We start from the raw sequence: 22,355 nt of genomic DNA on the forward strand, positions 1-22,355 counted from the left end.
GGGAGTGCTAGGATTGAGTCCAACTTAAAGGGAATGCTAATGACAATAAACAGGTGCAGGGAATCCAGGAGAAGCGGGAAGGCTGATGAGGGAAGTGAGTTCAGGAGTGAAGACAAAGAGGATCGTGGGAGCTGGAGTCCGGGAAGGCATGACTGTGACAATTCTCTGAAATTTTAATGATACATTATATAGTATTATTACATAATATACATACATATAGGTTACACTTTATTTTAAGGTGTCAGTATTACAGTGTAATTATACTTTTAAGTACTAAGTAATAATAATTAACCTCATGTACTTACTATAGGTTTAGGGTAAGGATGAGGGTTTGGTTTAGGATTAATCGCGTATAATTTTGCAGAATTTCTAGTTATTACTACAGTAACTACATGTAATTTGTAACAATGACACCTACATATACATACAGTATTATGACATATTATTACAGTAATTTATTATACATCTTAATACATTATACATGGTAGCAAGTAAATTAATATTAAATGATTTTCAGCAAATTCGACAAAAGAGTTTGCATTCACTGTGCTTTGTATTTGTACAATAAAGCGTAAAGCCCAAAAATAACATTAAACCAAAGAATGGTTTGGAAGTTTCCCAAAAAAATGGACACTTCCTCTGCAAGTGTACCATTCTAAATCATCCCATCTGTACTGTCTTTTTCACCATGAACTGAGGCGTCATCCAAACATTACTTTGAACTGAAAGGATTTCACTTGCATTTCATCATCTCTTTGCCTGGCAAGGACATGGAGGGAGAAAGGACAAAAGATGTGTCTTCCTCTAGTAAGGGAGGACCTCCACTCCTCAACTAATGTGTCTATGATTAAGAGCTCACCCCAGCACCTCCTTTTTTGTCAAATGGACATCAACATATAACTCACTTTGCTGGACAAACAAGGACAAGATCTGAGCAGCATCTAGGCAACCTAAAGCACGTCCTCCTCCTCCACCGGGAGGATCTAAAAGACGTTCCGTCGCAGGGTTGGGCTGATTGTGCCCACAGTGGGAGATTACACTGAAGATTCAGAGTGATTCATGGGAGGTGTAGAGGCTGGAGAATGTGTAGATAGAGCAGCGTTATTTACATTAGTGCACCATCTGAGGCATTCAGTTGTTGAATCCTCCCTACAATACACGTATCTGACCTTCAACACATACACAGAGAGAGAGAGAGAGAGAGAGAGAGAGGGCTGTGTAACAAAAGAAAGATGCCTTCATTCAAATGTCTAGAAGACTTCCTTCACCCCTTTTCACTTCTTTCTTTCTCTGTCTTCTTTCTTTCTCTATCTTTGTTCTTCTGACTCTTCTGTTAACATAGAGATCTACTAAAAACAGTGTATACATTTTTGGATTTATTTATTTAAAATTTTTATTCTTTTAAAATTCTAACTTAAAATGTTCACAATTTTAACAGAAAAGAATGTTAACTTACAATGTTACAGAAAACACTTTAAAAACCTGATAACTGTGAACAGATACATCACTATGAAAAATGATTATAAAAATATGTTTTTGTGCTAAAATACTGTAATATATAGCCATATAACATTATGACCACTGACAGGTGAAGTGAATAACACTGATAATCTCTTCATCACGGCACCTGTTAGTGGGTGGGATATATTAGGCAGCAAGTGAACATTTTGTCCTCAAAGTTGATGTGTTAGAAGCAGGAAAAATGGACAAGTGTAAGGATTTGAGCGAGTTTGACAAGGGTTGGTCCGATCCAACAAGCAAGCTACTGTAGTTCAAATTGCTCAAGAAGTTAATGCTGATTCTTATAGAAAGGTGTCAGAATACACAGTGCATCACAGTTTGTTGCGTATGGGGCTGCATAGACACCGACCAGTCAGGGTGCCCATGCTGACCCCTGTCCACTGTTTTGGGCAATGTTCTGCTGGGAAACCTTGGGTCCTGCCATCTATGTGGATGTTACTTTGACTTACGGGACTTGTACGGTACTCGCTATTGCCAATACATACACAACAGGCTGCCGTGAGCAAGTACGACATGCTGCTGCTGTACAATATAGCGTACATAAATTACCCGTAGCAGATCTATACAGGTGGAGCTGGGGAAGGTGGAGGGTTTCTGAAGCGCATTGCACTGCTAAGGCAATGCTACCAAAGTATTTTGAAGGTCATTGGCTACTGATACAGCAGGAACCAATCAGCTGTGCCCTATAGATAACGACTTAATTAAGAGCAGGTTGAGTTAAAGGACCTATTAGCCTGCGCCATCTAGAGTTTCATGACAGAACTTTGTATTAAAATGACATTTTTATTTATCCTATGTAAATTTTTTAATCTTATTTTTGTCATCTGTTATTAACATTAGAGTATATTATGTTACATTATTTACTTTGATGGTCTTTATGTTTTTGTCAGTAACTGATTAGTCATTGTAAAGGCCTTTAGTCATTGTGTAGCCTTCTATTTTACCACCTCCATATATGCTGATCATCAGTGTATTTTTAAGTACAAAGCAAATCTAAGTAGGCTGAGATGTTATTATTGTAATTTGATGACAGTTTATGAAATTATGATGGTGAATTTCTGGCAAACACACCATTTGTTTTTTACTGTATATTTTTTTTTTATTTTTTTTTTTTAAGAGTACTTTTTTTTTTTTGGAAAGAAAAAAAAAAATCCTTGCAAGATACCAGAGATATTTCCATCATCATTCCTTCAGGACAATGCATTCTGCTGGCTGTGGTCAAGGGACCGGGGATGCCTGAGCTCTCTAGATGTTTCTCTGCTCCCTCTCTCTCTCTGACCTTAAACAATCAGAGTAAACACACAGAGGCCCCTGAGAGAGCCCAGACCCCTACTGTGTCCTCAAAACCTGCACTCTCCAGCGTGCAGCCTTAATCAAACATACTGTCATGCTGTTTACTAGAACACACGGGGGAAACAAAGTGTAGGAGCCCCCAAGTCTCAGCGTTAACCAGGACCATCTGAGCGTGTGTGTTTGTGTGAGTGTTTTAGAACACAGTGTAGTCTGCTGGGTATTTACTGTGTATATATTATAAGGCATCCTAAATCCTTTTATATTTGATATCTTTTTTGTGTTCAATACATATTTGTGTGTTTGAACAAAAACAGAAGACTGTCTGTATGCGACTGATTCATTTCCTTTCCAGAAAGTCTGTTTCCTGAACTGTGTGGAGCCCAAATGTGGCTCCTCGCAGAGGGAATTCAGAAAAGGATCAATTGCACTTGTTATATCTCAGGTTTCCCTCTCCCCACCCCCCTTACTTCACTCACACAGGACTGAATTCTCAGCTGCAAGCAATTACTGCAAGGACTCACTGACTAACAGTTTCCAGATTGCCTCTTGATGGCCCCCAAATTGAGAAAGACAGTCTGGAGTATGGACAATGTAAATCCATTTCTGGTTTTGTCAGTTCCAGACAGCTGGTCGGGCAGACCAAAGGCTGTGGCTTTGAGAACTCAGTGGCAATCTTAACATGGAGACAAATTTTCATCCCCAGCAACCTTTCCATCTCAGAGTAAGGTCATTTTCTCTGAATTGCAAATATTGTTCAGCCAAGAAAATATCTGGCTGTTTCTCGAGACGCTGTGTTCAAGCAGGGGCTGACAAGTGGAACATATAACAGTTTTGGCTCTACTGTTCAGTGTTAATGTGTCATTCACACTGATTGCTTGATGTATTTATGAGTAAACAAATCAGACACACTGTTAAAAAAAAAAGCTCAATTTTTCTGCCTTAAAGTGTAGTGCAAAAAGTGGAAGCTGTGCACTAGTAACTTCATTCCAGAATGTGATTTCCACATCTTGATTACATATCCAGTGTTGTTTTGTTCCATAAATCTACTTGAAACAGTTTTACTCCTGATTAGTTTAATCTTTGATGGGATTTTACAGATGTTCTATGGACTGTTGAACTCTTATTATTGTTGGCTTGTTTGTTTACAGGCTCCAGAAAGAGCAGAAGTAAGACTATCCATTGACAATGTGATGACTGGAGTCCTGCCATATTGCTGGAAGCAGTCATGAGGACGGAAAGTTTTCTCAAAACGCATGAGAGAAGGAATGGCCTGCAGCCGACGGCTGTCTTGTTCAATTAGCGAGTCAGAGGAGGGACTGTCAGAGGAAAAACATGGCGCTGTGGTTTTGTCATGTGCTTAAGACAAATGAGTGCCAGACAAACGCTTGTTTTAGTTTTAGCAGAGCCCAAATTTGACATGCATTCTATAGAGAATCTTTAGAAAAAATATTTTAATTTCCCCAATTCATTATTTATTTTAAATAAATGGTAAAGTGGTGGATTGCCATAGCAAGACTGGAAGCAGATAGAGTACAAAATAGCTGCAGTGTTCACAGTTGATACCTTGATACCAGTTGATACACTTTATTTCGATGGTCCACTTTAGACATTCTACTAACTATAAGTAACTTTGCAACTACATGTCAACTAGCTCTCTTTAGAGTATTAGTAGACTGTAGTAGACTGTTAGTAGACTACAAAGTTATGGATAGGTGTTAGAGTTCAGGTTAGTAATAAGTTGACATGTTAAAAAATAGTTAAAAAGTTACTTATAGTCAGTAGAATGTCTGTTGGTGGACCATCAATATAAAGCGTTAGACAATATCAAGCAGACATTCTGCTAATTCTTTAAAGACTGGTAGTAGACATGTAGTTGCAAGTATAATTGTAATGTTAGTAGAATGTCTAAAGTGGACCATCGAAATAAAGTGTTACCCTGGTTTCTTGCTGATCCACGCTGGTCATTAGCTGGTAGGTAGACCGTTGTGGACCGGCAACAACAAAAAAAAAGGCTGGTAATGCCATTTTAAGGTAGTCAAGCTAGTTTTTGAAAAAGCAAACTAGCAAATGACCAACTTGGACCAACTAATGTCTGGACCAGCTATTGTCCAGTTTAGACCAGTTAATGACATTCAGTGACAGCTAGTGACCAGCTTGAAGCATTATTAACCAGTTTGAACCAGCCAGTGACCAACTTAAACCAGCTAATAAGCAGCTTATGACCAATTTAGATCAGCTAATAACCAGCTTGGAGCAGCTAACAACCGGTTTAGATCAGCTATAATAACAAGCTTGGAGCAGCTAACAACCGGTTTAGATCAGCTATAATAACAAGCTTGGAGCAGTTAACAACCGGTTTAGATCAGCTATAATAACCAACTTAGAGCAACTAATGACCAGTTTAGATCAGCTAATAACCAGCTTGGAGCAGTTAACAACCGGTTTAGATCAGCTATAATAACCAACTTAGAGCAACTAACGACCAGTTTAGATCAGCTAATAACCAGCTTGGAGCAGTTAACAACCGGTTTAGATCGGCTATAATAACCAGCTTGGAGCAGTTAACAACCGGTTTAGATCGGCTAAAATAACCAGCTTGGAGCAGTTAACAACCGGTTTAGATCGGCTATAATAACCAGCTTGGAGCAGTTAACAACCGGTTTAGATCGGCTATAATAACCAGCTTGGAGCAGTTAACAACCGGTTTAGATCGGCTATAATAACCAGCTTGGAGCAGTTAACAACCGGTTTAGATCGGCTATAATAACCAGCTTGGAGCAGTTAACAACCGGTTTAGATCGGCTATAATAACAAGCTTGGAGCAGTTAACAACCGGTTTAGATCGGCTATAATAACCAGCTTGGAGCAGTTAACAACCGGTTTAGATCGGCTATAATAACCAGCTTGGAGCAGTTAACAACCGGTTTAGATCGGCTATAATAACCAGCTTGGAGCAGTTAACAACCGGTTTAGATCAGCTATAATAACCAACTTAGAGCAACTAACGACCAGCTTAGATCAGCTAATAACCAGCTTAGAGAAGCTAATGACCAGTTTAGATGAGTGCATAACCAGCTAATGATCATCTTGGACCACCTAATGATCAATTTAGACTATATAATGAGCAGCTTGTACCAGCTAATAACCACCTTAGGCCAGTTAAAAGGGACCCATTATGGCCTTTTTCAAAATCCTGACTTTGTTTTTGGGGTCTACTAGAATAGATTTTCATGCTTAAAAGTGACCTCTCTTCCCAGTCTGTCAGTAAAAAATCTGTTTAGTTCTCTATGAAGTCCCTCCTTCTGAAAAGCACAATGTGCTCTGATTGGTCGGCTGGACCAGTGTGTTGTAATTGGCCAACTGCTTCGAGCACATTTCGGAAATCTCACCGCCCTTACCATAACCGCGAGTTATGGTAAGTTAGTGAGTTAAGGCCTCTGCCTTTTATTTTGCATATGCCTTGGGGAGAAATATTTAAATAAGGAATATTGTGATTGTGTATGTTCCAAGAAAAAACCTACAATCGAAGCTTTTCATGGAGTTCAGGGAGAAAAAGTGCCTACTGATATAGAGAATAACTCCCTTTAGAGTGGACTTTCTGCTTGTAACTTTACATATCTTCTTCATGCAGCAGCAACATTACACACTAAAGAAAGCTGAAAATGTAAAAAAGCATAATCCTTTAATGATCTGCTTGTACCAATTAATGATCTGTTTAAACTAGCAAATGACCATTTTTGGCCAGATAACAACCAGATTATACCAGCTAATGACCAGCTTTTATTTTTGATTTTTTTATATTAGCTTGTCCACTTTAAGGTAGTTGCTCTAACTTATTGCTGGTCCACAATGGTCTACCAGCTTGGATCAGCTAATGAACAGCTTGGACCAGCTAGAAACTTGCCATCATGTTCCAAAACACATAAGCTAGCTTAATCTACATTGTACAGTATGTTGCATGGCTGTGAAAGCAATTCACCATAATATCAATTCTTTGCTTTAAATTAAATAGAGCTGAATATATTACAGCAAAAAGAGTACAGCCAGCTAATGACCTACTGACCAGGGGTGCGTTTCCCAAAGCCAACTATGGCCGCAAGTTCCGTCATTACCAATGGAGTTCAATGGAATTTGCTTTCCATAGATAGCTAACGATACTTTTGGGAAACACACCCAAGTTTAGTCCAACTAATGCTTGGACCAGCTAGTAACTAGCTTGGACCACCTAATGATCGGTTTAGACCAGTTAATGCCCAGCTTGGACCAGCTAATAACTAGCTTGGACCACCTAATGATCGGTTTAGACCAGTTAATGCCCAGCTTGGACCAGCTAATAACTAGCTTGGACCACCTAATGATCGGTTTAGACCAGTTAATGCTCAGCTTGGACCAGCTAATAACTAGCTTGGACCACCTAATGATCGGTTTAGACCAGTTAATGCCCAGCTTGGACCAGCTAATAATTAGCTTGGACCACCTAATGATCGGTTTAGACCAGTTAATGCCCAGCTTGGACCAGCTAATAATTAGCTTGGACCACCTAATGATCGGTTTAGACCAGTTAATGCCCAGCTTGGACCAGCTAATAACTCATTTGGACCAGCCAATGGCCATCTTGGACCAGCTATAACCTGCCTGGACTAGTTAATATCCAGTTTGACAAGCTAATGGCCATCCTGGACCAGCTATAACCAGCCTGGACTAGTTAATATCCAGTTCGACCAGCTAATGACCATCTTAGACCAGCAAATAACTGGAGTGGGGTTGAGAACCACTGGTTTAGACTAGCTAATAACCAGCCAGCTAAACCACTGCTAAGACCAAACGGGTAGTTGGTTTGTTTCTGGTCCATACCAACTTGACCAGCTTGGACCAGTTAGAAACTTTCCACAATGTTCCAAAACACATCAACTAAAGCTTAATCTACATTTTACAGTTTGTTACACGACTGCCAAAGCAGTTCACCAGCATCAGATCAGTTCTTTGTTTTAAATTAAATAGAGCTCCATGAGAACATGAAACCCTTTGACAGCACTGCATGATTATAAATCAAACAAAAAGAGCGCAACCCAGTTATAAGCATATACATTTCACATATATAGGAAGACATTTGAAGCTAACACTGAACATGGACATTTCTCATCTTTAAAGACACAGTAACGATTGCCGGAGAGAGAAGAACAGCCCGTGAAGGCTTTCTGTTTGGAGCCAAACCACAAGCTGCCTGTATAATGACTGTTTCTCTAATTCTTGACCAGCATATCCAATCTCATTGCCCAAAAAGCCTGATCACACAGAACAGCTTGTGAGGCCTGAGGGTGAAAGAACTGAAAACAGAGCTTGGCCCTGATTGCTTCTAACACACCGATTTCGGGTTCAAAGCGCACAGCTGTGAGAGAGAAACAGAGCCCCGAGCCTGGAAGGTCAACAGACAGTGTTCGAGGGGCTGGGGCACGAAGCGATCCACCCGGAGACAGCCAGCAGCTGCGGAGTGACAGCGTGAGCTGGCTGGACCGCACTCCTCTCTCACCATACAAAGACATCATGCCACATCGCTGTCATGGCTGTCAGCGCACCGACCAGCTCGTTAACAAAAGAAGAGCCAATCAGAGCTCTGATGCACGAGATATTGACAAGAGTGTGAAGTCTTTGAGTCCTTAAGTAGCCAATCAACAAGGCAGACAGGACAGAAGTTAATTAAGCAGAATTCTGTGAAAGGGGATAAAGTGATAGTGACATCAACACAAAGGCAAATGAAAGATTGAGTTGCTTAATAAGGGACGTGATTTAGCATTCACACAAAGGAAGCAGCTTATGATGACATATAATGTGCTTGCTGGAGTTTTGTCTAGAAATGTGATGTTAAAACTTACAGCATGTGCTTCACCATCCCCCATCCTGCCTTGTTTTCACTGTGAGGGCAATGAGAGTTTAAGCACGCAGTCTTTGAAAAATAATGTTTGTGTGTTTTTCATGCGCTGAGCGTAAATATCGAGTTTTTCTGACGTTTGCACAATATTTATTTGTGGAGGGAAAAGGTTGACATGTTGTGGACGTTGAGCTCATAAAAGAACTCACTCAGGTCCTGTCCCCGAGTGCGGTCCCGCCGTGAGCTTCTTGACGTAAATTATTCCCGGCAAGTGAAGAAATACTTGAATCATTTCATGCAAAATATTGCCTCTGGCCTCTGGGTTGTGTACAGTAATAAATTCTGTTTGGAGCAGGCAATGTTTTTTATCCAAAATGTCGCAGTGACAGTTTAAAGACTCTGAAATTACAGTTAATTAAAGAGACCTTATAGTGAACTTCAATGTGATTGGCAGGAAAAAGCTTGAGAATCATTTGCTGAGCTTCCGCCTTTCAGCTCAAAATCATCTGACAGAACCAACAAAATATTTATGTCATAATATTTGTGGCATATGAATTCAAAGGCTGCAAGTCCACTAACCCTAAGTATAAAAAAAGAATAGAAATCTGTGGTCAGTGACAAACTGTGTGTCAAGAGCTTAGAAATATAGTCTTTGTATTCATTTTGGTTTTATATGGTTTTGAAAAACTTTTAGATAATTATGAAGAAAAGACAGACTAAAAGTGTTATGTGGTGTGACCATCACATAAAATGTAACAACATATTTTCCTTACGCCTTGAATTCATTGGAGTCTTATTATATTTATTATAATTTTCAAGCAAAACATCATTTTAATTGTTTAAGACTTTAATTCATAAATATCATTAGATTTTTGGGGGATTCGCACTACATGACATTTTACAAGATGAATTAACTTTGCAATTTCATAAAAAGGTCAAATTATTAATATTTTAAGATACTTATTGGCCTTAAAACACAGTATGGATGAACTGAATATAATTTCCTATGAGATCATTTGAAGTGTGTAATGAATTTTTTTGTTTGTTTTTAATATTAGCCACAATACATGATCTTGAATTGGTGGTCAAAAGTTTTTAATAAGCAGTTTTGTTAAATATATTTTTTTCAAAGAAAACTTCATAAGGTTTTATATTATTTATATTATATTTTCTTCCTTAAGTCATCAGGACAGTTGTATTTCCCAGAAATTTTTGACTTTATGCCACCTAAAATATATAAAAAAAATTCAATATGAACTTTAATTCTGTAAATAAACAATTCTCTTCCTTGAAGATGTCTTCAAATCTTTGTATGTATGAATTGCATTTTTAATGTATTTTTGAATAAATGTATAAATCCGGACAAAAAAAAATAGTCATTGAACTCTATTGAGAATGTAACAAAGTGGAGGCAAAATAAAAAAATAAATGCCTATTTACAAAAATTCCAGAATATTCAAAGCCTCATTCTAAATAGAACCATAAAAAGAGTATTCAAAGTTGGTAGCAAGTTGGTTCTGGTCGGGCTGTGTTGTCCTCAGTGGTGTTTGAGCTTCAGAGTCACGCATGTCTCAGGCTGTGAGGGCACACATCTCTCCCATTCCCAGGGTTTATTATTACAAATAACCACTTCCATCTGCACGCTGACACTCAGTGGGGCACGGAGCCAGAGCAGATGCATACCAGTCTGTCCCTCTTCCAGTGAGAGAAGGTCTGTCAGCAGACCCTCTCCCCAGACCCTCAGTTTAAAACCACCATGGACATGGTGATGAAAAATAAGAAATGGACTGGCGAAATCTGGAGGAATTTAGTTTTTGATAGTCTTGCTTCTCTCTTCTCTGTCTCTCTTTCTGTCATTCTGTCCTCTGTTACTAGCCTGACCCTCACCTTCCACCCTGTGCCTCTTATCTGTCAGTGATCCTTCATTCTCCTGACTGTGATTGGCAGGCTTTATAGGAAGCTCTCCAACCAGAGTGGAGGAGGTCCCGGCACAAAAGAAAGTCATGACAAAACAAACAATCTGATGAGAATGTGGCGTTTCGCTAAATCACTAATGAGTCCAACAAAGGCATGAGAACTGCGTATGGGAGTTTACAAGTAAATGTTAACATGATTTTTACTTAAAGGTGAAGTAACATTTTTTAAAAATTAAAATACTTTCTCCTTTCCCAGGTTACAGACAATGGTAAAACATTCATAGGTTGCTTACCCCCAAAATTTAAACACTGTGGATCTATTTTGCAATCAAAACATTTTCTTTTTTTTTTGTTTGAGCACCACCAGCCAACATCAGCTCAACCAATGGCGTGAGTTTGGGGTCAGGACTATCGGATTGGCCAACCAATGGCAGATGAGGTGACTGTGAGTATCCAGATAACATGATCTTTGCAATTCTATTGGCGATGCTAATGGCACAAAAATGAAACTTAAAGCACTATATTATATATATATATATATTTCTTTGTTAAACATCCCAGTGCTTGAAGTGAGAGTGTATATATATATATATATATATATTATTATTAAAGAAAGTTTCTGCTGTTTACCAAGGAATCATTTATAATTTTATGATTTTTTTTTTTCCTTCCGTAAACCACAAAATGAGACGTTACAGTTTGGGTCTGTCACAAAAAAATGAAGCATCGGACAGTTATGAAAGTGGTCCAGATGATTTGTGTGCTATATTCCTCTATATGTCCTCTAAAGACATCATGATTTGTTACAAGACACACAAGAGGAATCATGTATTTTCAAATTATGACATGTAACCTGGCATTGTATGTAATTATGTGAGTAATATCAACTTAAATTTTGTTATTTTCCTCATGCAAAGCTATTTAGAAGACTTGGAAAGTCAGACGGATTACTTTTATAATGCTTTTCTTTATATTTTGAGCTTGACAAATCTTGGTCATCATTCACTTTCATTGTACTGTCACTGTAAAAACAAATAACTGTAAAACAACAAAACAAATTTACACAGTAAAATACCCTTTTCCATTGAAACAGCAATATACTATAAAAATAATCCATTCTGGGTATTTTTTTCATTTTAAGAAAAGAGGCCTATAGGCTACTTTCTCAAAAACGACAAATAATATTACCCAGAATTAATTGTTTTTACGGTATATTACTGTTTCAGTGGAAAATGCTATTTACTATGTAAATTTGTTTAGTTTTTTTAGTTATTTTTTAGAGTGCATGTAAAAGATATGTGTCAACAAAGTCCTACAGCTTTGGAACAACATGAAGGTAACAGAATTCGTGACAGAATTATCTTCTTTTTACATAACATTACTCTAAACACCTTTATGTTATAGTCACTATACTTCCCATATAATTTGCTCTTGTAGTTGAATGCTATATGAGTTACTCTGCCATGGGCTGAGTATTCAATAACTCATTTCAGCTTTGTGGAATAGTTGTGAGTGGCCTGCCAGTGACCCTTTGCTCTTGAGGTGAGGTCAGGCTCTCCTGTAGGCCTCCCAGCTGTCTCTCTCCCTACACCCACACGTCCCTCTCCGCTTGCCCTCTGATTTCTCTCTCTCCTTCACTCCCCCGGTTTTTCCTCTCCCTCTTCCAGAAGGGTTGACAGCTCCAAACAAAACAGGGCCTGTGAGCTGACTGACACATTCTGCCTCTGAAAGGAGAGCATTTAACACGCCTCACACCCTGCACTGCCCACCACACACACACACACCCTTAGCCAGCCGAAACAAAACGCCAGCATAGAGAAAAGAGTGGATCGGCCAGAGTTTGGGGGGGAATCTGCACCTTGAAGAAGAGAAAAGGGGGAGAAAAGATTTGAGAGAGGGAGGAAAAAGAGTTTTTTCAGGTTCAAAGACAGTCTATTCTCCCGCCTGCACCCTGTCACTCATCCTGAGCGGGTTGCCCGGAGGATAGCGCTCCTTTTTCATTGGTGTCATTCATCCATCCGTCAGGCTGATGTGCACTCCAATGGGTTTGGTGGAGAGCTGCGGAAACTTCCTGTCAGGGCCTGCCGTGAGATCAACACCTGTTGGAGTGAGACGGAGGAGCCACTGAGTCCCGACTGAAGTGCCGCTTTCCAGCCCGCACGCTAAATCCACATATAAACACACGTTCAACAAACACAAACAAACCATACTATCTCCTTCCTCACAACTCTATCAGCTACATTTATGCTGGTGTTAAAAGCCAATCTACATTTATCAGTATAAAACCAGTTATGTTTGGCTTTATGATGGCAGTGAAGATTTGGCATTGCGCAGTCTGAATTTGAAAAAAAGTCTATTATTTATTTTTGAAAGAAGCTTATAGGACTAATTTTTTTTTTTTTTTTTTTTTTTTTTTAAAGGTTATTTTATATAATATTTTTCAAAAAATATATAATATAAAAATAAAACTATATTAAATAAAATATAATAAAATTAATTTTTAAAAAAATCTAAATAATATTAAATAAAGGATTAATAATAAAATGGCAAATAAAATACACATATTGATAAAAAAAAAAAAAAAAAAAAAAAAAAAAAAAAAGGACAATAAGTATTACTGAATCTGATAGCAAATAATTGTTTGAAAAAGTTTAAATCGATTCATTGAGTGTTTGGCTGGCCAGTAAAAAAATTATATATATATATATATATATATATATATATATATATATATATATATATATATATATATATATATATATATATATATATTAATACATTGTACATTGTATAGGTCAAAATTATCCATTTTTCTTTTATGCCAAAAATCCTTAGGATATTAAGTAAAGATCATGTTCCATGAAGATATTTTGTAAATTTCCTACCATAAATATATAAAAAAAATTATTTTTGTGAGTGTATATGCATTGCTAAGGACTTCATTTGGACAACTTTAAAGGCGATTTTCTCAATATTTTAATTTTTTTGCAACCTCAGATTCCAAATTTTCAAATAGTTTTATCTCGGCCAAATATTGTCCTATCATAACAAACCATACATCAATGGAAAGCTTATTTATTATAGCTTATTGCTTTCAGATGATGTTTAAATCTCAATTTCATATATATATATAAAATTTAATCAGTTAATTTGGTTGAAATCAGTCTATCACTACTTTAAACAATTCAAAAATTGGTCTAGCTTTCAAATAAAAAACAAAACAAAAAAAAAAAAAACGTCATTTTAAAATATTTCAAGTATGAAGGAGTCCAAAGGCAGTTTTGTAAAATATTGCCATACATGTTATTTTCTTTATTTTGAATCAAATATCTTACTCATACTTTACTCATGACTTTTAATTCACCACAGTTTCTCAGAGCGAACCATTACTTAAACTTCACTCTCACGTCTCTGCTTTTCCCGGCTGTATGCAGCCAGCAATCTGAGCCATGCATGTTGTCATGAAGCTGGATGCCAGGGGTGCCGTGATGCTAAATGAACTGACCACAGTCCTGCTATCAGGTACATTCTCATGGATACCATTAGTGCTGCTGTCCCCTGAGGCAGGCCTTTGAATAATGCATGTGAGAGCTCAGGCTCACAGTGGCCTGAGGCATATCCACCGCTCTTGTTACCTCTCATGGCATATCCTGTCAGAGTCACAGGTCAACATGTCGCCTGCTGGACTGTGTTACACACGGCTCAAACCACCACAGACAGATTCTGGTTTCAAAAGCAGAGCAGAGCAACGAAAGTAAATCACAGACTTTTTTAAAGAACTCTTGGAGAAAACGTAATAGGTGCTGGTGGACAATGACTTTACTTTTTCACAGATTCTGTTCACTTTTTTTCTTCTAAATCCATTTAGCATTACCTGAAGGATGTAAGAAACTGAGTTACTTATGAGACAGAGATCTGAGAGGTGATCTGAGCTGTATCTGGAGAGCAGAATCCAGCTTCCAGAGAGCCATGCATCTGTGTTATACATATACATACATATATATATATATATATATATATATATATATATATATATATATATATATATATATATATATATATATATATATATATATATATATATATATATATATATATATATATATATATATATATATATATATATAGCAGGATTTATTTTATTTTGTTCAAATGAAGTAAAAATAGTAATACTGTGAAATATAACAGTTCAAAACTGTTTTCTATACATTTGAATTTATTTTAAAATGTAATTCATTCTTGCGATGCAAAGCTGAATTTTCAGCGTCATTACTCCAGTCTTCAGTGTCACATGATCCTTCAGAAATCATTCTAATATGCTGATTTGCTGCTCAAGAAACATTTATTATTATTATTATTATTATTATTATTATCATCAATGTTGAAAACAAAGCAAATTGCTAACGTTTTTGTGAAAACAGTGATTTTTTTTTCCAGGATTCTTTGATGAATTGAACGTTCAAACGAACAGCATTTATTTGAAATATGAAACTTTTGTAATATTATAAATGTCTTTACTGACACTTTTGATCAATTTAATGCATCCTTGCTGAATAAAAGTATTGTGTCTTCATTCATTTGTGACCCAGATTTTACACTGGAAAATAGTGCCAAAATTGTTTATGCAAAAAAATCCCCTTAAAATCAAACATTTATAGAAGTAGTTGTATGCCCAACAATTCACAATATTATTAATACAACATTTACTGAATAGGAAAATTTACCATTTTTTAAATACATAAACAATTTTATTGTTTGAGTATTTGGTTGAATTTTGATGGTTTCATGCTTTCAGACAATAATTTGTATGAAACATTGTGGTTTGTGAACCTGTATTTATTGTAGACCCATATTTTCCTTTACCTTGCATAGTTTTGTTCATGGTTTCCAAGGATGAAGTCACACCTTGCAAACTGTCCATGTTGACTCCTGCTTAATTTGGCAAGCTTCTACCAAGTGAGGCGAACCTGTGCCAAAATACAGTAGAGGTTGATTGGACACATGACATACACAAGAAAATATACAGAACAGAAAGCATTTTTTTTTTCCTTTTAAATGTTGATAATCCTATTTATTATTCAGTCCTAATTTTACATGATTCCATAGTTGCAGTTAATTGTTTGCAGGTTTTTGCTTTCATGATCTTTCTGAGATATCTGGTAAGAAACAAACTGGAACTAACACATCTGAATCTTTTTCTTTTTAGATATAGAAACGCACGCAGTGTTCAGTCTTAATTAGAGTGAATGAAAGGATTGTGTGTGGGCTGGAGGAGGGAAATGAGTGTAGTGCTCTGCTGCTGAAAGTGATCCCTGTCACACACAGGATGTCTGCTCACTCTCTCAAAAGCCTCCATCTCACACACACACACACACACACACACACACACACACACACACACACACACACACACACACACACACACACACACACACACAATATATATATCTATATATTAAGGAACTGAGGACCTAAGAGAGAGACATCAAAATAGAGAGAGTGAGACAGCTGCCGATTCCCACAAAGTCTGTTGTTGCGGGAAGAGCGGACTGGAATTCCCCATTCATGTATGTAAAGGCACCCGCAGTCCCTGTAATGACTCGCAATGACCATGAAGCCTTTAGAAGACTTCACTACATCAACAATCTCTCACTGTTGCCATTCTGCACACATTCATGCAAGCCATTGAGGCATTTCTCTTCTCCAAAAGACAATTCTTTCAGAACAACACTCACATATACATGGAGAGAATAATAAAGGGATTGTTGACTCAAAAATGACAATTCTGTCATCATTTACTCACTCTCATGTCATTCCAAACTTGTATGATATTCTTTTTTCTTCCGTGGAACCAAAAATAAGACATTTTCAATTATTTTATTTTTATTTTATTTATTTTTTTGGTGTACAATGTTGTTTGGGCCACAAAAAATTATATAACATGTTTTGGGTAAACTATCCCTTGTCACATTTTTCATACAATGTATCACCCTAATGTCCTATTTTAAGAATGTTTTGCTAATGTTCCCATTAAGTTATGAAAAGGTTATTTCTGAATCTTCTCTAAATGTTCAAAACGTCAAGTTTTTTTTTAAAGTGGTTTAAAAATGTGAGAGAAAACATTAAGGGAATGTTATAATTTTGCAAACATTATTTTTTGAATGTTCTCTTTTGTAGTAATATTTAAAAATGTTAGGTGAATTTCCAAATAAAATGTTTAAAAAAAAAAATCCACATACAATGTATAAATAACATTGTGTGAATGTTATTAAAGACAGACAACTTTGAACGAACGTTCTATTAATGTTACTGGAAGAACGTTTGTTTATAACACTAGCCAAAGTTCTGAGAATGTTAAAGGTTAGAATTCCCTGTTAAAGGTGAGAATGTTCCTGTCCGCTAGAGGTCGCTAGAGGCCTATTCAAAACAAAGGTGTAGCTTGATGACGCCACGTTTGAGCGCGGAATCTTCACCTCAACGGACGGTGGAATAGAATTGGGATAGGACTCGGGAAGAAATCATGTTCATGGATGCGATTATTAACGTTACTGTAGTAAGAAGCAGAGCGGGACCGAGTGTTATGGGAGCTGAACGAGGCCGCTGGAGCGATTGCGCAACACACGCGAGCAGTGGAACTTTTATTATGCCACAGTCGCCGGCGCCGCTTCCGCTTTTACGGTCATGAGTATGAGGTAACGCAGCTCTGTTTATCATATTAGATACATTTGAGTGTGTTGAAAATGATGTTATAATGTTACTCTGTGCATTCACTCGGTGGCTGCTGTGAGACACTGTTGCACACTGCAGTAAGATAGATCGATTTTAGAATATCATATTAAATGCTGGATGGCTTTTGTTGATAAATGGCATGCAATTAATTTTAAAATGTATTGTATGATGGAGAAAATGCTGTATTACTGTTAATAAAAATAAAGCTGCATCTGATTATGCTCTGTTAGCTACTTCACAAAATAGGTTTTTTTCTCTGAGGCATGGTAAAGCATGGTACTCGCAAAAAAAAAAAAAAAAAAAAAAAAAAAAAAAAAAAAAAAAATCAAGAAAATTAGATTTAGCCTAAACAATAAGTCTAAACGTGTTGAGCTATATAACAATAATTCGTTTTCTGTCTATAAATATATCAAAACAGTTGTTTCCTTTTCTATTAAAACATGTAAATATTAAAGCGTTTTTGTTGTTTCCATGGTTTCTACAAAATAAAACCGGAAACCGAGGGTAATGCGGGTATGACGCAATTGACAGGCGACTCCTCACACGTCCCGGAGCCTTGGTTAAAACTGCAATTTTCTCACGATTTACAAATAGTTGCAAACATTTGGGATATTGTAAGTACTCAAGTGAACAAAATATATAACACTGGCCTAATGGTTTTTGGATATTTTACTGCAAAAATCGTACATATTGCACCTTTAAGACCCGTTCACACCAAGGGTGATAACGATGGCAACACAGAGAAACGATATCATTGGAATCACTTTCAGGACATTTATTTCCCTGCTGATGAACGCTAAAAATATTGACAGCCAATCAGAATCCATCCTGCTTTGAAGCGCTTGAGCATTTAAAGCAGCAGACGACGTAAATGCAGCATGCGCTTATAATAAACAGAAGGATATTGTGCGTTGGTTTGGGCGCCAATATAGTAATCATTATAATTAGTTATCTTTAAAATTATCATTCTTGGTGTGAACAGACCTTTAGCTGGGACAGCCTTTCAGTATCATCATTAAATGAAAGGGATTCTGTGTTTACTGGGAAAAAAATGCAGTTGTAAACAAATGGAAAATAATGCTGTAGAATTATTAGGATTATAAAATGATAAGTTTGTCAGTGAACAATCTGAATCAGCTTAATCAAACTACTAAAACTGAAGACGTTCACAAAAGTTTTGGCACTGTTTTAGCACTTAGTACAAGACTGTGAAATGGAGCAAGAGGGAGAATATTATTCCAAGGTGTTTTGGCACCAGAGGACAGCTCTATGAAAGGTTACCCAGGTGGTCTTTCCTCAACTCCTCCGTCTCTCCCCCAGCAGAATGTCAGTTTCAATTCCCTGGCTCAATTCCCCAGTCCCTTACCCAAATCATCATGTGAACCTCAGATTGCTTAAATATGGGTCTGTGAATCTGATACTCTGTTGGGTTTTGAGTCTTGACGGAGGTGCTGAGAGCCGGCTGATGAGGGGGCCCAGCCGTCCGCCATATTGCCGCCCAGTATGCCGTGTCATGTTCTCTGAACAATCGCCCGTGTCCCTCTAGTTGGGTAAACAACAGAGGCTGTCAGCCGGTGTCAGGTTTGGGCTTTTCAAAGCAAAAGAAGGAGAATGACAGATGACTGCTCTGAGTGTAGCCGACACTTCGCTGATAATGGCGATCTGAGTGCTGATACGGAGAGGCAGAGTGTGATGGCTGAGCGAGATATACCCGGTAAAACATACAGAACCCACAGTTTTGACAAACACACTGCTGGGAAAGACTGCGAGGCGCTTTCAGTGAGATTCCCTGGCTTGCTCGATTCTCTGATTCATCTGTGGTGGAATTTGACATGTGTTGAGGTTGAATCGCATCCACAATAGTGAGTTCGCAATGAATTCAAGCCTCGTTGAACCACATGAAAATTAGAATAAATAAATGGAAGGAGTAATTGGATAGAATGGATATAAGCCAAAGTAGAAGCAAGCCAATGATAAGTATTAACAGTAATAATATTTGTTCAGATAATAAGATGAAAGATACCTTAAGAAAATGTAATATTTTAGTAATTTAATTTGAATGTGATTCACATAAAGTGTTAAAACAAATGTGAATGAACCCTTAAAAAGTGCAAATATTTGTCCATTACATTTAATTTTCAGGACTAAAAAGAATACTTTTGTGGGAATTAAGTTTTTTGGGGAAAATAATGAGTGATTTATTGTGTGCCAGAGTAGGAGTGAGCAACAATAAGTAATAAAAATAACATTTGTTCAAATAAAAATATGAAAGATGCCTTTTCTTGTTAGCAAAATTAAATATTTTAGTGATTTAATTTTAAAGTGGTTCTCATAAAGTGTTGATTTACATTTTCTTTTAAATAAATAATTAAATGTGAATTAATACAAGTAATAATAATATTTTTAGTTGAAATAATAAGGTGAAAGATGCTTTTTTTTTTTTTTTTTTATTTAATTTTAAGATGGTTCACACATAAAAAATTTTTTAATGAAAAACTTTTTTCACTGTCCATCAGGTTAAAAAAATCAGGACTAAATTATAGAATACGTTATGTTAAATATGTTTTATGAAAAAAAAAAATGTAAGTGATAGAAAATCTGGTCAGCGTCAGCTGTGAGATGCACAGATGAAGGGAGCGTATTTAATGTCAGCCTTTCGGATTCCTTGGTGTAAATCAGCTGACCCTTTCACAAACTGCTCGATGAATTAAGCTCCACAGAACACTTTCATTATATTGAACTCAAACTAATCTGTTCAGGGTTCATGGGGTTGACAAGCCACAAAAAAACAACATGTCTGACACGGCCGGCACGAGCGTACCTGTAACCTGAGCCGAGGGACGGTGGCGTGCCAAAACTCGGCAACCCGCATGCTGAGAAAGAGTCCAGTTAGACCGGATCCCCACCCCACACATCAGCTCTCCTCACCCCTCGAGTGCTGGCCAGGCCTGCACAGTGGGGTCCCTCCATCTGGACACATTTCTACCCTGACAGGAGCCATGGCTGCATTAATGAACGCATTCACATACGGCCCACTCAGGACTGTCACTGCTGGAGATGGAGAGCAGACTGGAGGACTGGACTGTGCAAAGAGAGAGAGAGAGAGATCTGTGATTTCCCTTAAAAAGTGCAGAACTCTCGTTCTATAGCCCATCTGTCAACCATTATGGACCCGGGCCCTCAGCTGAAAAACTGAGCTCCTCCTACACATGGAATGTACAGAGAGGATAGTTTGTTCAAAATAAAGAAAAGTAAAACATTATGCAGATGAAATTACTAAAGATGTATTCTGAATTAATAAATCTAACTACTGTTTATATGACATGAAGCATTTTTCATATATCATTCTAGACAACATGTCGCAGGTCAAACGACAAATTTGAGGTGTAACATAATGGTTTAATTTACTTAATATGCAGCACATGATAAAATGCCATTTTCATGTGCAGTGATGAATTACAAAAGTAAGTGAATGATTTTTTGGGGGCTAAAAGTCGTTTTAATCCTGACATGAAGCATTTTTCAAATGCATTCATTCAGGTCCAATTCACAAATTCGAAGTCTAACATACGTACTTTCCTTAATACATGATAAAATGCTATTTTGATGTGCAGTGAAGTCATTTTAATCCTAAATTAAGAATCGTTTATTAAATATTGTCAGGCTTAAAAAAAAAAAAAAAAAAAAAACTTGCCTTGACTTCGTTCAAACCTCATAAAAACTTGCTTTTGAACAAGAGTCGGTAAGTTATTGCACATCATGTCAAAGGAGAAATACAGTTAATAAAGAAGCCATAAAGTAAATAAAGTACACGTAGCACATGTTAAATGTACATTAATAAACGTATTTAAACATTTTGCAAGTTTTCTCGTAAAAATAAACTTTTTTTTATGAGCAACAAAACAACAAGCCTACTGAAAATGGCGATGAAGAGATTTATGGAGGGATAATAGCGACCTCTTGTGGGCCCACTAAGAAGTGGCAGTGTTTGACATCAAATATAACATTTATTTTTAAAAAGTCCAGATTTTATGTCTTCCTTTCGTCTACATATGAAATATTAAGTAGGCTCAAATGTAAAAGTAATGAAGGTAAAATATAAATGTTGGTGAAAGTTAAAAATGTTTGTTGTGGTATTCCACCAAATGTTTCTTTAATTTTTTATCTATAATGCAATTGGGTGAACAACTGAACCAATCCTATTCAACCTTCTCTCTGATTGGAAGGTGGAAACCTGTCAATCAATTCGACAACGGGAGGAGCCAAAGTTCTACACTGAAACCTGCGGTCAGTTTCATGAAAGCGTCCTAAAGTAAAGAGCTCCGTATGATTGCCAAAAACTACCTCATGCAATCCTCGATTAATATTACCATAATTATTCATTTAATTTATTTTTGCATAAAAGTGTATTTATAGTAATTTGACGCAGTAATTATTTCTGAGCTATTTTACACTATTGTAACAGTAAAAAGAAAATATTCCAAAAGGATTTCCTATGATAAAGTCCATCTAAAGTTACGCATTAATACTAATATTCTATATCCGCATGATATTTTGTGGCACAATTCAGTTACAGACTAATTTAAAGTCTAATAAACCAGATATTGTGCATACAGCGTAAAATACGAACGCACAGAATGAGTGGCGCATGCGCCCTCCAGCGTCCTTTGACGATATTACATTCGTGACGTCAACACAAAACAACATGTAGGTATTTTCCCAATGCATCCACAGCTTTCCTAAACCGAGACGCAAAAGAAGTCTCTATAAACAATAAATCACGAAAATTCTTTATAAACGTACAAAAACTGGATTCAAAACTGCACTGTTGCCAATATAAGTGCATATTAATCCAAGTATATTATTACCTGCTCGTCTAATTCACCTCTGAAGGCGTTTTGCGCTAAATTATCTTGTGTCAGATTAAACCCACCCCTAAAAAAACGTTCATGTGTGCAGAGAAATTCAGCCAGGTCTTGCTCTCGGGATGCGCCTTTAAGGATTCCTCCCCCGGCTTTCCTGAACTG

General features: G+C 37.0%; 1 long non-coding RNA gene across 1 annotated transcript; it reads right to left on the minus strand.

The window, feature by feature from the left end:
* Positions 1–1,643: 1,643 nt before the first annotated feature.
* On the minus strand, positions 1,644–22,334 carry LOC125243404. Its single transcript, XR_007179041.1, has 4 exons — positions 22,197–22,334; positions 20,150–20,410; positions 15,463–15,566; positions 1,644–12,698 (listed from the first exon to the last, which is right to left on the minus strand). It is a non-coding gene; the product is annotated as an uncharacterized LOC125243404 (long non-coding RNA).
* Positions 22,335–22,355: the final 21 nt, after the last annotated feature.

The sequence above is a fragment of the Megalobrama amblycephala genome, linkage group LG13, assembly GCF_018812025.1.
Source record: "Megalobrama amblycephala isolate DHTTF-2021 linkage group LG13, ASM1881202v1, whole genome shotgun sequence".
In the NCBI taxonomy this organism is placed as follows: Eukaryota; Metazoa; Chordata; class Actinopteri; order Cypriniformes; family Xenocyprididae; genus Megalobrama; species Megalobrama amblycephala.